Genomic DNA, 11,120 nt, shown 5'->3' on the forward strand with positions numbered 1-11,120 from the left:
GTGTGTATATCATTTCTGCCTCTGGCCTCATCTCTTTATTTCTAGGCTGTAAGTGAAGAGCCCATATCTAAATCTGTGTTGTCATTTTAACCCCTATCAGATCATGCAGCTGGCTGTGTGCGTGGCCTTGGTTGTACAGTCAGTGCACAGATATTTACTGTGGAAATTTGCCAGCATGACTGCCAGTTCAGTGATAGATGTGGTATTATCAACGCTTTAGTTCAAATTCCACCCTCCTGTCATATGTTATTATATCGCTGACATGTTGCATCTGAGATGACGAGGCAAGTGATAAAGACGAGGGACATACAGTACAATAATGAAAAGAAGGTTATGTACTGTTCCTGGTACCGATTAGATAGTAAAAAAATGGGTATAACTGGAGTTAAAGCCATTTTGCACCACTTGCAACTGGTGATCTTTCTATGGAAGCAGTAACAGCCTGACTCAGCATTCAGGAAAGACTAGTACATCATGGATTGTATGTGAACACTGAAAACAGGACTGTTTAAAACTGGATCTAAGGATGTGTGCATGAATGGATCTGTAAGTGTGCTATATTACAGCAGCATCATTTGGTGTGTGTGTGGTGCTGAAATTGTAAAAAAAAAAAAAAAAAAAAGGCCTATGAAATCATATCTGCAGGCCCCATCATGAATCATGACAGTCATCAGAAGTAATCTAAGCAGAGCCCTCTGTTGTCAAAACATATCTTTTCAAAGGATGCATCATAGTGATTTTTAGTAAACACCAGAGGTAATATACCGTACACAGGAGGTGCTAATATCACAAGGGCCTTCTGCAACAGATGGTCAGAAACAAGACTGGCCAGGCTCAATCACAGCATGCACCAGCTCAGCTCAGCGCTTCCTCTGTGTCTGTAGCAAGTAAATGGTCTTATACTTGTATAGCACCTTTCTATGCTTTTACAGTACACTCAAAGCGCTTTCACGTTATTCGGTCATTCACCCATTTGCACTCCCAAACACTCACGCATTCACACACCAGTGACATCACCATGAGCAACTGGGGGGTTCAGTGTCTTGCTCAAGGACACCTCGACATGTTGACTGGACAAGCCGGGAATCGAACCGCTAATCCTCCGGTTAGGAAACGACCCACTCTACCTCCTGAGCCACTACAAGTACTGTAGTGTTCATTCGCTGAGGTGTTTTCAAACTCCAAAGTGCTCGGTGATTTCTGGTTTAGTGTGTCCTCAAGGCTGTCCAGTCCTCTTAATGGAATTCTTATTACTGATAATGTATCTCTGTGTACTGGACACTAATGAGCTTGTTTCCCCTCTGTGACCTCTCAGCTCTGTCCCAGTGCAATGAACAGCCCAAACTGTCCCAAATGCTTGTTTGTGAGTGAGTGAGTGAGTGAGTGTATTTGTTTTAAAAACCACCGAGAGGTCAAACTCAAGCCATTCGGTGCTTTTTGCAGCTCCATCTCAGCATAATTGCAACAGTTTTCTGTTTTCTGTAGTCACGCTTCAGTGAGTATATGTTGGCATAGCTGAACAGGAATGATATTGTTTTTGTTTAATCTGCAATACAGGTGTGTCTTATTTTTGCTGACTAAGTCTCTGTATCTAATGACATGATTCATGTTCACTGTCTGAAGTCGTAATCTAGGGCTCCTTGACTGTGCTGGTTGTCATGGCAGTACCGTTGCCCTTAGCAAGATCATGCAGCATTCAGCTGACAGTTATTCTGAAACTAAGACTTTGGTAATCAGGTAGACACTGTGATTATACAGAGCTCAAAGGAGACCAGCTCTCTGGTGTTTTTGGTGGTGATCCTGTAAAAAGAATCAGCACAATGCACTGTATTTACTTAGCTTTACTGACACCAATCAGTAACCATCAGTTTGTAAATCACTCTGTTGCTGTGCTGAAACAGAGACATCACTTTAAAATACATTTTCCTGTGCTTCCGGAAAGACTCCTGGAAACACATTTGCATGGCAGTTGTGTTTGCTGCTGCACAAAAATTGATCTGGAGCTGGGCACAAGTATATGACGATTATTGGGTTAACGCTGTTGATACTGAAGCACATTGTTTATGTAGTGTACGTGTCAGGCCATCATGTGTTATAGGCTGAAAAATCTTTCCACTCTACTGCAGAGCTTTCAAATGGCAACCAATAAAAATTCCCTGCAGCTGGTGGTGGGGTTCTTTATTAATTATACTGCCGATCGATGTCAAGCACCAGCCAGTGAGCATGCATACAGTAGGTATTTATCTGCTGGTTAGCACCCTGACACTAAGCTGGCTAGAGCTGACCAAGGCTTTTTCTCCTCAGCGTGACACAGACATTAAACTGGAAAATTGTTTGGACTTGCTCTTGTACAGTAGCAGTTGATCTGTTAGTACTGACCACTTAGTCTTGGAACTGTGAGCGATTCTCACTGGATAAAGCCAGATTTACATGATGGTCTGGCTTGTCTACCACATAAAGACCTGTGTCTTTGGGGTATTGGGAGTTTCTCTTTCCTCTGTTATCACTTAAAAAAACAAATTATTCTGAGTTGACAAAAGTTACATGGGCAAATGTTTGTTGATCAAAACAACCCCAGGTTTTGAGGCTAGAACTCAAAAGTACAATAAAGAAGTAAACTGAAACAACTGTAAAACATATAATTGTATTACGGACACCAAGGTAAATCACGGTTAAAACTGAGAGGAAATGTACAGAGGTTTTTGTTCTGTGGCCTCCATTGTTTTGATGTGACCACGACCGAGTTGGATATGTACACAAATAGAGAAATTAAGAGTTTCATCCTCACTCATTTAATTGAATTTAGGCATTTTGGCAACTGTTATGGTTGCATTTTGTTTAATTATGTAACTCTTGACCCTCATGCAAGAACACTATTGTATTCTTGTACTAAATCTCTCAGCCTAGATTTTTCTGAGAGGCTTGTTTGCACTGTACAAACTTGTTGTAAATCACTTGTTTCAAACTGATGATTACCACCTGCTTATAAGGAGGCACGTATTCGTGCAATTCAATCATTATTATAATCTGTGCCCCTAAAATTGGCACAAGGCAACCTGTTCTGCGTCAGATTAATGCACTATAATTAAGTCAAAAGAGTGTGTCTTCCCCATGAAAAAAACAGTCTCTGTTTGTGACTTGTACAACAGGTCTGCACCACTGAAGACGTTTGTTAATACCTCCAGAAAGAAGTTGGTGAACCTCACAATTTCTCTTAAATGTTGTATGTGCCACTTAAGACTGGTTCTCGCATGTATTTTCTCTTTATTTCCTGTCATCCGGAGCTCCTGGCTACTGCAAATACTTGTGGGGATTTAAACTGTTGCTGTGCTTTCGTGCTACTTGAGAATGTGAGCAATTCCACATACAGTATCTTTGTACCTTTGAGGGATTGCTGCACGACCCAGCAGCAGGCAGACATCCTCCGATATGAGCTGTTTCTGGGCTGAGCTAAGTTTAGAGGCCTGCAGAGAGGAGTGACCTGAGAGGATATCTGGGTGAGGCCTCAACTGCAGTCCTTTGTATATTCTGGTCAGCATAGTATTAGGCCTGGCATGACACTAAAGTTTGCACACAAAAATATACCACTTGACAGAATGTAGTAATGTGTAACATGCTGTACCTCTACTCCCACTTAAACTGCCTAATGTGACTGAAGTATGTACTTGTGCCTGTACCACTGTTAGCATGCATCATATCCTAAATATTTTATGAAGTGACTCGTTAGGCTGATGCAAAAGCCACTCCATAGCTTATTGGAGCCCTTTGCATGGTCCTACAGCTGCTTCCATACTGTATTATTACAGCAGGCTGTCTGTGGTGATTGTACCTCCTGAAGCCTGAGTGTTTGCCTCAGCTCATTTCATTAAAATGGATCACTGAGGTTTTACTATGGAGAGATTGGACTGTACAGCTAATGGCCATTATTACATGGCCATTATTTTAATCTTGTGTGAATTTATGCTGTTCTTATTGGAAATAAGATTAAAATGAAAATAAGTATTCAATAAATATCGGTAAAACCTACTGAAATTTACACAGTCCTGTCTTCACCTGTTACACACCTTTCTCTGTTTAAAATTTATGAACCTGGGCACAAGATTACCATAGTTAATCACATGGAACTGAATTTTCTAACCATGAAAATTGTAGTTGTCCTCGGTTGATCAGCTAAATGCTTTAAAGGTGCACTAGGAAGTGTCACTCAGCACAGTATTGTCTTTAGAGGTTTGTACCAAAGCTCAGCCTTTACACAGCAGCTCACAAAACAGAGAGGAATATTCTCAGGTGTTTGGGAATGTTTTCCCACTGACCTTCAACTTCAAATTGAGGCAGCATTTTTTTTTTTTGAATCCCATCCTGTCATTAGACATGCAGCAGACAGGCGCTTGCTGCAGATAAGCAGACTAGAAATGTACTTGCAGTTTACTTTGCTCTTGACATACCTGCTTTTTAAGTAGGGCCCTAAAATTACCATTGCTCAAATGGCTTACCTTAGAAAAACAGAACAATGTGCAGTTTGCAAAGAGGCATGACTAAGAAGTGCAGGGAAGGCTCTGAACACAGAGTGGGATCATTTCATTTTGGGACCTGGAGATCAGATGGACTCATCTGTTTGTTGCATTTCCTAATATGTTGACATGTTAAAAGCAAAAAAGACATTTCTATCTGTTGCAGTCCAAGCTGGTCAAAGCAACATTCTAGTAAATGTTTCAGTAACCTTTACGCCACTCAGTCATGTTGCTTTAAAATCATTTTTAATTTCCACATCTTCCTCCAAATCCAAAGACCTGGCGATCTGTTTGATGTCACCGGCTCTACCTCGCCCAGGGGCTCTGAGCTTTCTTTAGATCTACATAACAATGCCTTATGTAATATACCTGCCTTGTCAACTTTGTGTGGTGACAAGAGAAGTATTTCTCGGGGGGACGAGAGTGGGACATGAATGGAGAGGTGAATATAATCACTTTGTTGCCACAGTAACCTAGAATCTGACACTGCGGTGACAGTCCCAAAACAAGTCAGGTGCTGTAACACAAATGTGCAATGTTATTACTTGATGCATCTCATATTCAGTTTAATGTTAACTGTTGTATTTATGGTTTTATATTATGTTTACCAGGTGTATGTAAAGCACTTAGGCCAACCTTTAGTTGTTTTTAAGTGCTATATAAATAAAGGTTGAGTTGATTTGAGTCATGTAGCTTTTGACTAGTATCAGGAGTTTCCAGAGCAGCATCATAGCTATTTGCTGTTCTGTTCATTTATATATGGGTGAAATTTCTGTATGGGGGGAGACATCCTTCACATTTTAGTGTCAGTGCTTTTTACCTTCGCTAAGGAGGTTGTTTTTCATTCTGTGTGTGTGTGTGTAGGTAGGTGTGTTAGCAGGAATATGGACAAATGGTTGGATGGATCATTAGTGTACTTGGTACAAATATGGGTGGGGACCAGCCCTAAAAGTGATTAGATTTTGGCTAAATAAGGTCAAAGGTCACAAAAATAATGAAAATCACAAAAAGCCATATCTTTAACTTGGGGCAAATTTTTTAAAAATTCATCATATCCAATGACCCTTTGTAATTTGTACTTTTCTCCCACTATGAATCGACACTCCTTTTGATAACTCTTTGTAAAATGCAAGGCATATGTGGGATTGTTGTGAGCTGGGTGATGTGGTGATGTCCACATGGATGTGGTTAGAATTAAGAACCACAACAGGTTTACTTAAAAGGTTGTTGATTCACAGAGGCCACTGGAATGATAATCTTTGAGACAAATAGTGAAGCTCTCTGCTAAGGGTCTATTTGACATAGGCCTACATTCATTCTTGTAGTCTGGTCAGAAGGTTTACATATGTTAAGTGATTTAAAATCACCTGCTAACGCAGCTAGCATCATCAGTGGCTAGTAAAATAACTCAGAAGGGTTTTTAAAATCATTGTGATCCGATCATTGCTTCATAATTATTACATTAACATTTACAGTAATTCAGTTTTAAGTGTCTTACATTAACCATTAGCATTGGTACTATAATGCTAATGCCATTTGTAGATCCTCTATTGAAAGTGACAATGGTAATACAAGAGTGTACGTCATGGTGATTATTTCTGTCACTATTCAGGGGCTACATAGGGCAATGGCCAATCCTTTAAATTCAGAAGTAGTCTCTAGGGCCTGGGTATGTGCTGAGTGTGATCAGTTAACACCATGTAACACAACTGAACACCTCTTTCTGCACATGTTAAATCTGAATAATTCATTGACACACAATCCTTCATGGCAAATATTTTTTAATTGGATTATGAAAATTGATTGTGGCCTTTGACAATCTGTGTGTGTGCCTGGTTATAGACATTTTTATAAGTTGTAAAATTATTTTAATTAAAACTGATTCATTTTGCAATATGACCTTTTAATTACTAATTTAAAAGAATGTATTATTGCAAATTCAATTTTTTCTTTATTGTAATTGCTAGTAATTGTTATGGATCATTGAGCTGTTTAGCCAGTGGTTAGCATGATAATACCTTAAGGAAGCTGCATAAAAGTCATATATGCTAATCTGCTGATTGGACTTTTCAGAAATAAGGAACATGTTATAATGGGAGCATCAATCAAAGTGTTATCATATCTGGGCTTTTATTTTTTTTTTAAACTGATGCTCAGATTTGGTTTGTGCAAGTTTCACATGTGATTGTGTTACAGGCCTAATGCTTAAATTCAGCATATCCTCTACAATTTTTATTTGAAACCACAGAATTAGCATTTTATGTGGTCTCATGTCAAGGTCAGTCCCTTATCTCTCAATGCTGTCATTGTTCCTTTTTCCTTTTGGCAATGAAGCAACTGTGAAACAGAACAGCTCCTTGGGAAAGAAGCTTTTCATTGGGAAAGTAGAATGATGGTCTGTGTCAGCAATAATATTTCAAGGCTGTTGTCCCCTGCGGTCATAAGTGGTTCAGCCAATTTGTGTTAGCAAAGGTCAGGTCCATCTGAAGTGCTGTTTACATTCTGGGATACCGTCCATCCTCGGGCATCATCCGCTGGAAAGTGTCACACACACTGGAAATCCCATAGCCCTATCTGAATACAGCCTGCATACCAGCCAACCTACAATACTTGGCATGTGAAGAATGTTTTTTGCTCCATTTTAAAATGAGAGAGATGGACAAAAGAACAGTTGCACTGAATTTTCTGCCTGCACTGTCACACTTATTAGGGTCTTTTCCGCACATACAGTGGTCCTTTATAATCTCCCTCTGTTTGGGTGTATTGTAACTGAGATGATATTGTTGCTGTTCTTGTGAAGGCCACATCTGCAAGTTACAGTATAATGGTGGATCTCTGTTCTGAGTGTACTGCACTGTGATGGAGTAAAACAACATTTTTTTAAAACTGAAATATGTCACATGATGTCACTTTTTTCTTCAATGTGAGGACCATGATGAAGTGCAGTTTACAGATGGTGGATGGTGGATGGAAGTTGTCAATGGACATAACAGCCAAGCCTCATTCTTTAATCCTAGCCTTAAATTAAAGGTCTCTGTGGTCCCTCATTGCTGGCCTCCAGGACAAACATTACTGCAGTGGATTTGACTGCCAAAGCTTGTGAGAACTGTTTTTTAAAGTGTCCATGGCATGCTCATTTCCAGCCATTTAATTTTCAATCTTGGGTACCTCTAGATTAGCTTTGCACCCATCATAAACGCAAATAGTCTAATTATTTCAGAACAATAAAACCCAAGAGCCACCTCCTGAAAACAAGTGGATAGTTCATTTAATACGCACAACTCCTGTTGCCACCGTTATCGATCTGTTTCCCCGATAAGATGTTTCCCCTAACCTGAATCCTAACCACAAACACTGAGGGGGGCACTACAGTGGAACACTTTTCAACACAAGACCAGTCAGGAAGCTATGAAAACACTGACAAATAAGTTACATTTTAGACAATAACTCAAATTATACCTGACATGTTCGAGCCAGAGCAGGAAAGCGGACATCATGACGAACCACAGCAGCATTAATTAATCAGAATTTCTCCTCCATACATAGGCAAACAAGAATATATGTACCAATGAAGAGATTTGCAACACCCTAAACAAAGCAGGTTATTGAGAATCCCTATATTTTAATTGGCATAATCCAGACATAGTAACTTCTCTTGAATTACAACAATTCTCTCGACAGAAACAAGGCATTAACAGGCATGCAACTTTTTTTTTAACTTCTCTTGCTATTTTTATAGTACACTATGGTGATACAAATAAAAATGGAGATTTAAATAATTTAGAAGGTTAAACTACGGGAAAATTTCCAGTGGGCTCTTTTGGCAAATGGTCTTTGTTCATTTGGGTGTTTTTTTTTGTTTTGTTTTTTTTCTCCAGTCTTTTGAACCAAAGGTTGATTTGTTGCTACTGTTATATTTTTTTTGTTGTGTACAAAAAAGCAACATTTTGGTCTAACCTATTTAATAGTTGGGTTGAAACAGATGTTGAGCTGTGTGCAAGAACACAGCTGCGGTCCATTTACATAGAGCATTACGGTGTGATTTATTTATCCCGACTGCTGTGCCACTGAATGTATTATACAGTACAGTGTAGTAGGAATTGATCATTTGTAGTAGCTATAGTAATAACAACAACAAGAAGTTTGAAGGTTTGAGTCCTCCACAGACAAATTTGTCTTAAGTTTGTTTCCACTTGTCTCACAGTGGGTTTATTACAGAAACGAGTGGGTCATACAGTAAAGGCACACTAAACCAAACATCTCAGAAGTGGGAGATAAATGAAGTATATGCAAGTTTAGTGCTTTTTTTAAATTTACATACTATAATGACCACAATAGAATATGAAGGGAATTTCAGTGGAACAACAGGAATATAATTTTACAGTGACAACACAGTGGGGAAAGTCCAACCTAGTAAAGTGATTTTTTTTTTTTTTTTTTGCACCGAGCTCACAAAAACAACTGGCCATACCAAAAAAAGAAAACACTTTTTTGTTGTTTGTATTTGTGCAGGCTGGTTCAGGAATGTGTGTCCTTTTGACAGCATGTACATAAAATTGTGGGTGTGTGTTTGTATTTGTTAGGAAGCACTGAGATCATGTGGTGTTGACTAACTGCTGCTGTGAGTATTATTGTTGGTGGTAGTGGTCTGTGGCTTTCCAGTGCGTAGGTGGTTAACAGCTGAGTGCTGGTAAGAGGCGACCATTACTTCCGTCCTGTTATGGTCAGAATCTGCCTCCACTGATGTGTTTGAAGCACTGGTATATCCACACAGCAGTTTGACAAGTTTCAATATAATTGTTGTGAGCAGATGTAAAGTCTTAACAGCTGTACCTGTCCACTCAACTGCTCAGATGACCTTTGTCAGAGGGTTGAAAATCAACGTGTATTGTGAGCACTGGGAGGCAAGAACTGGTCATGCAATTGAGTTATTACACATAATAGACATTGTGTAGGCTCCTATGCACTGGACATGCACTTAGACACGCACACAGACTTTGCCCCAAAGGGAAAAGCCACATTATACTGTGAATCATATTATATTCATTCTGACAACAAACCCAGTGATGACACAGTTAAGACCAGTTGATCTAATTATTCCATAGGTCTGGCTGTAACTGTTTTACAGTGACCAGATCATAAATATTAAATTTGGATTGGTGCATGCACTGAAAAGAGCTCAGCAGTGACAGAGCGATCACTGCTACAAGGAGCACCTCCCTTCCTCCGTCCACTCCTCTCCCACCCTTCCACAGAGGCAGGCTATGATGTAATGTTCCTGCTGCTGATAGAGCAACCCCCTCTCTTTTCCTTTTTATATTTTTCCCCCTCCCCTTCCGATTTGCTGCTGCTCTCGCTGGTAGTGATAGTGGTGGTGGATGTGTGCTTGCGATGCCGGTTCAGCTGCATCCCTGAGCATCTCTCGGGATCCCTGCAGAGCTTCTTTTCCTCTGTCACCACTCGACCGAGAGCCTCTCCTACTGAGTGCTGCGAGACCTTGTCCTCTGCTGATAAAAGGTAATTCTTCTGGCTCATGACAAAAGAAAAGATAGGTCAAAAGAGAGGAGAAGGAGAGAGAGTAAAATGGGGAGTGATAGACAGAAGGATGACTGAGTGTCCAATTAGCTGCTGAGTAAACTGGTTTGCTCGCTTCTTGTTGCCTGTACAGGATGCCATGGCAATTTCTCCCTCAGTGTGTGTGCATGTACTCTAGTATGATGTTGGTTTCCATGGTAAAGATGAGACGGATCCCTGTGCTGGCTCACTGGTAATTCAGCATGTGTTGAGCAAAGCTACAATTACCCTTGGTGTGAAGTGATTTCTCACCTCCTGTGCATATTTTATTAGCGATTACAATGAGCTTCTTTCATTCACTTATACGACCGTCCTTTAAAAGATCACAAGTCTGTACTTTTTTTTTCTAAAATAGTTTTGAATGAGAGGATTATTTCTTACTTCCTTGGAACATACTGTATGTCTCGCTATGATTCGTCTGCTCTCTGAAACTGGGCGTGTACAGTAAAAGTCATGTAGGTGAGATGAATGTTGCAGCGGATCTTATCTGTGTGCAGATTTCGACAGCTTCACAGATTTACAGTGCATTACATAGATGACGTGTTGGGCGTCAATGTAAATTTCCTTCATTATTGTCTTAACAGGATGTGTGGTTCTATCTCAGGACCATGTGGGGTGGTTGTAAATTAACCTTAACTCTTGCACTGTGTCTGACACTAAGTTAATATTTCATGTCTCGTTGGTCCCACATGTAGATGGCCTTATAACTAATTCATCCTCAGGATTTTCCCTGTGTCTCTGTCACACATTTCCATTTATGCTTCTCTACTACCATCCATTCATCTCACCAGGCCATTTCCCCCAGTACATTGAGAGTGTAGCATTTCACTTGATGAACTAACACACCTCTAAATTACAATCACATTAGCCCTTTGGGATCAGGATATATCCTGGAGAAGTGTCTCTGCTTAGATTAAGTCAGGAGCAACCATGTGGTACATTTAGGGTTATTTTATGATTTCCCCCAGGGGAAGGAGTCGTGTTTACAGTGTAGGTAATTGGTCTTTGAGAATCAGCGGACACTGGAACCGTCTC

At 40.0% G+C, this 11,120-nt stretch overlaps 1 protein-coding gene across 1 annotated transcript in view; it reads left to right on the plus strand.

Annotated features, from left to right (window-relative positions):
- The first annotated feature begins 9,833 nt into the window (after nucleotides 1-9,833).
- The window catches only part of sema4ba (sema domain, immunoglobulin domain (Ig), transmembrane domain (TM) and short cytoplasmic domain, (semaphorin) 4Ba), a 42,469-nt gene continuing 41,182 nt past the window's right edge, over nucleotides 9,834-11,120 (plus strand). The window contains exon 1 of the mRNA XM_020612560.1: nucleotides 9,834-10,028. The gene's annotated coding sequence lies outside the window, so the exon portion shown is untranslated. The remainder of the gene's footprint in view (nucleotides 10,029-11,120) is intronic.

This window comes from Monopterus albus, unplaced genomic scaffold (assembly GCF_001952655.1).
Source record: "Monopterus albus unplaced genomic scaffold, M_albus_1.0 scaffold5.1, whole genome shotgun sequence".
NCBI classification, from domain to species: Eukaryota; Metazoa; Chordata; class Actinopteri; order Synbranchiformes; family Synbranchidae; genus Monopterus; species Monopterus albus.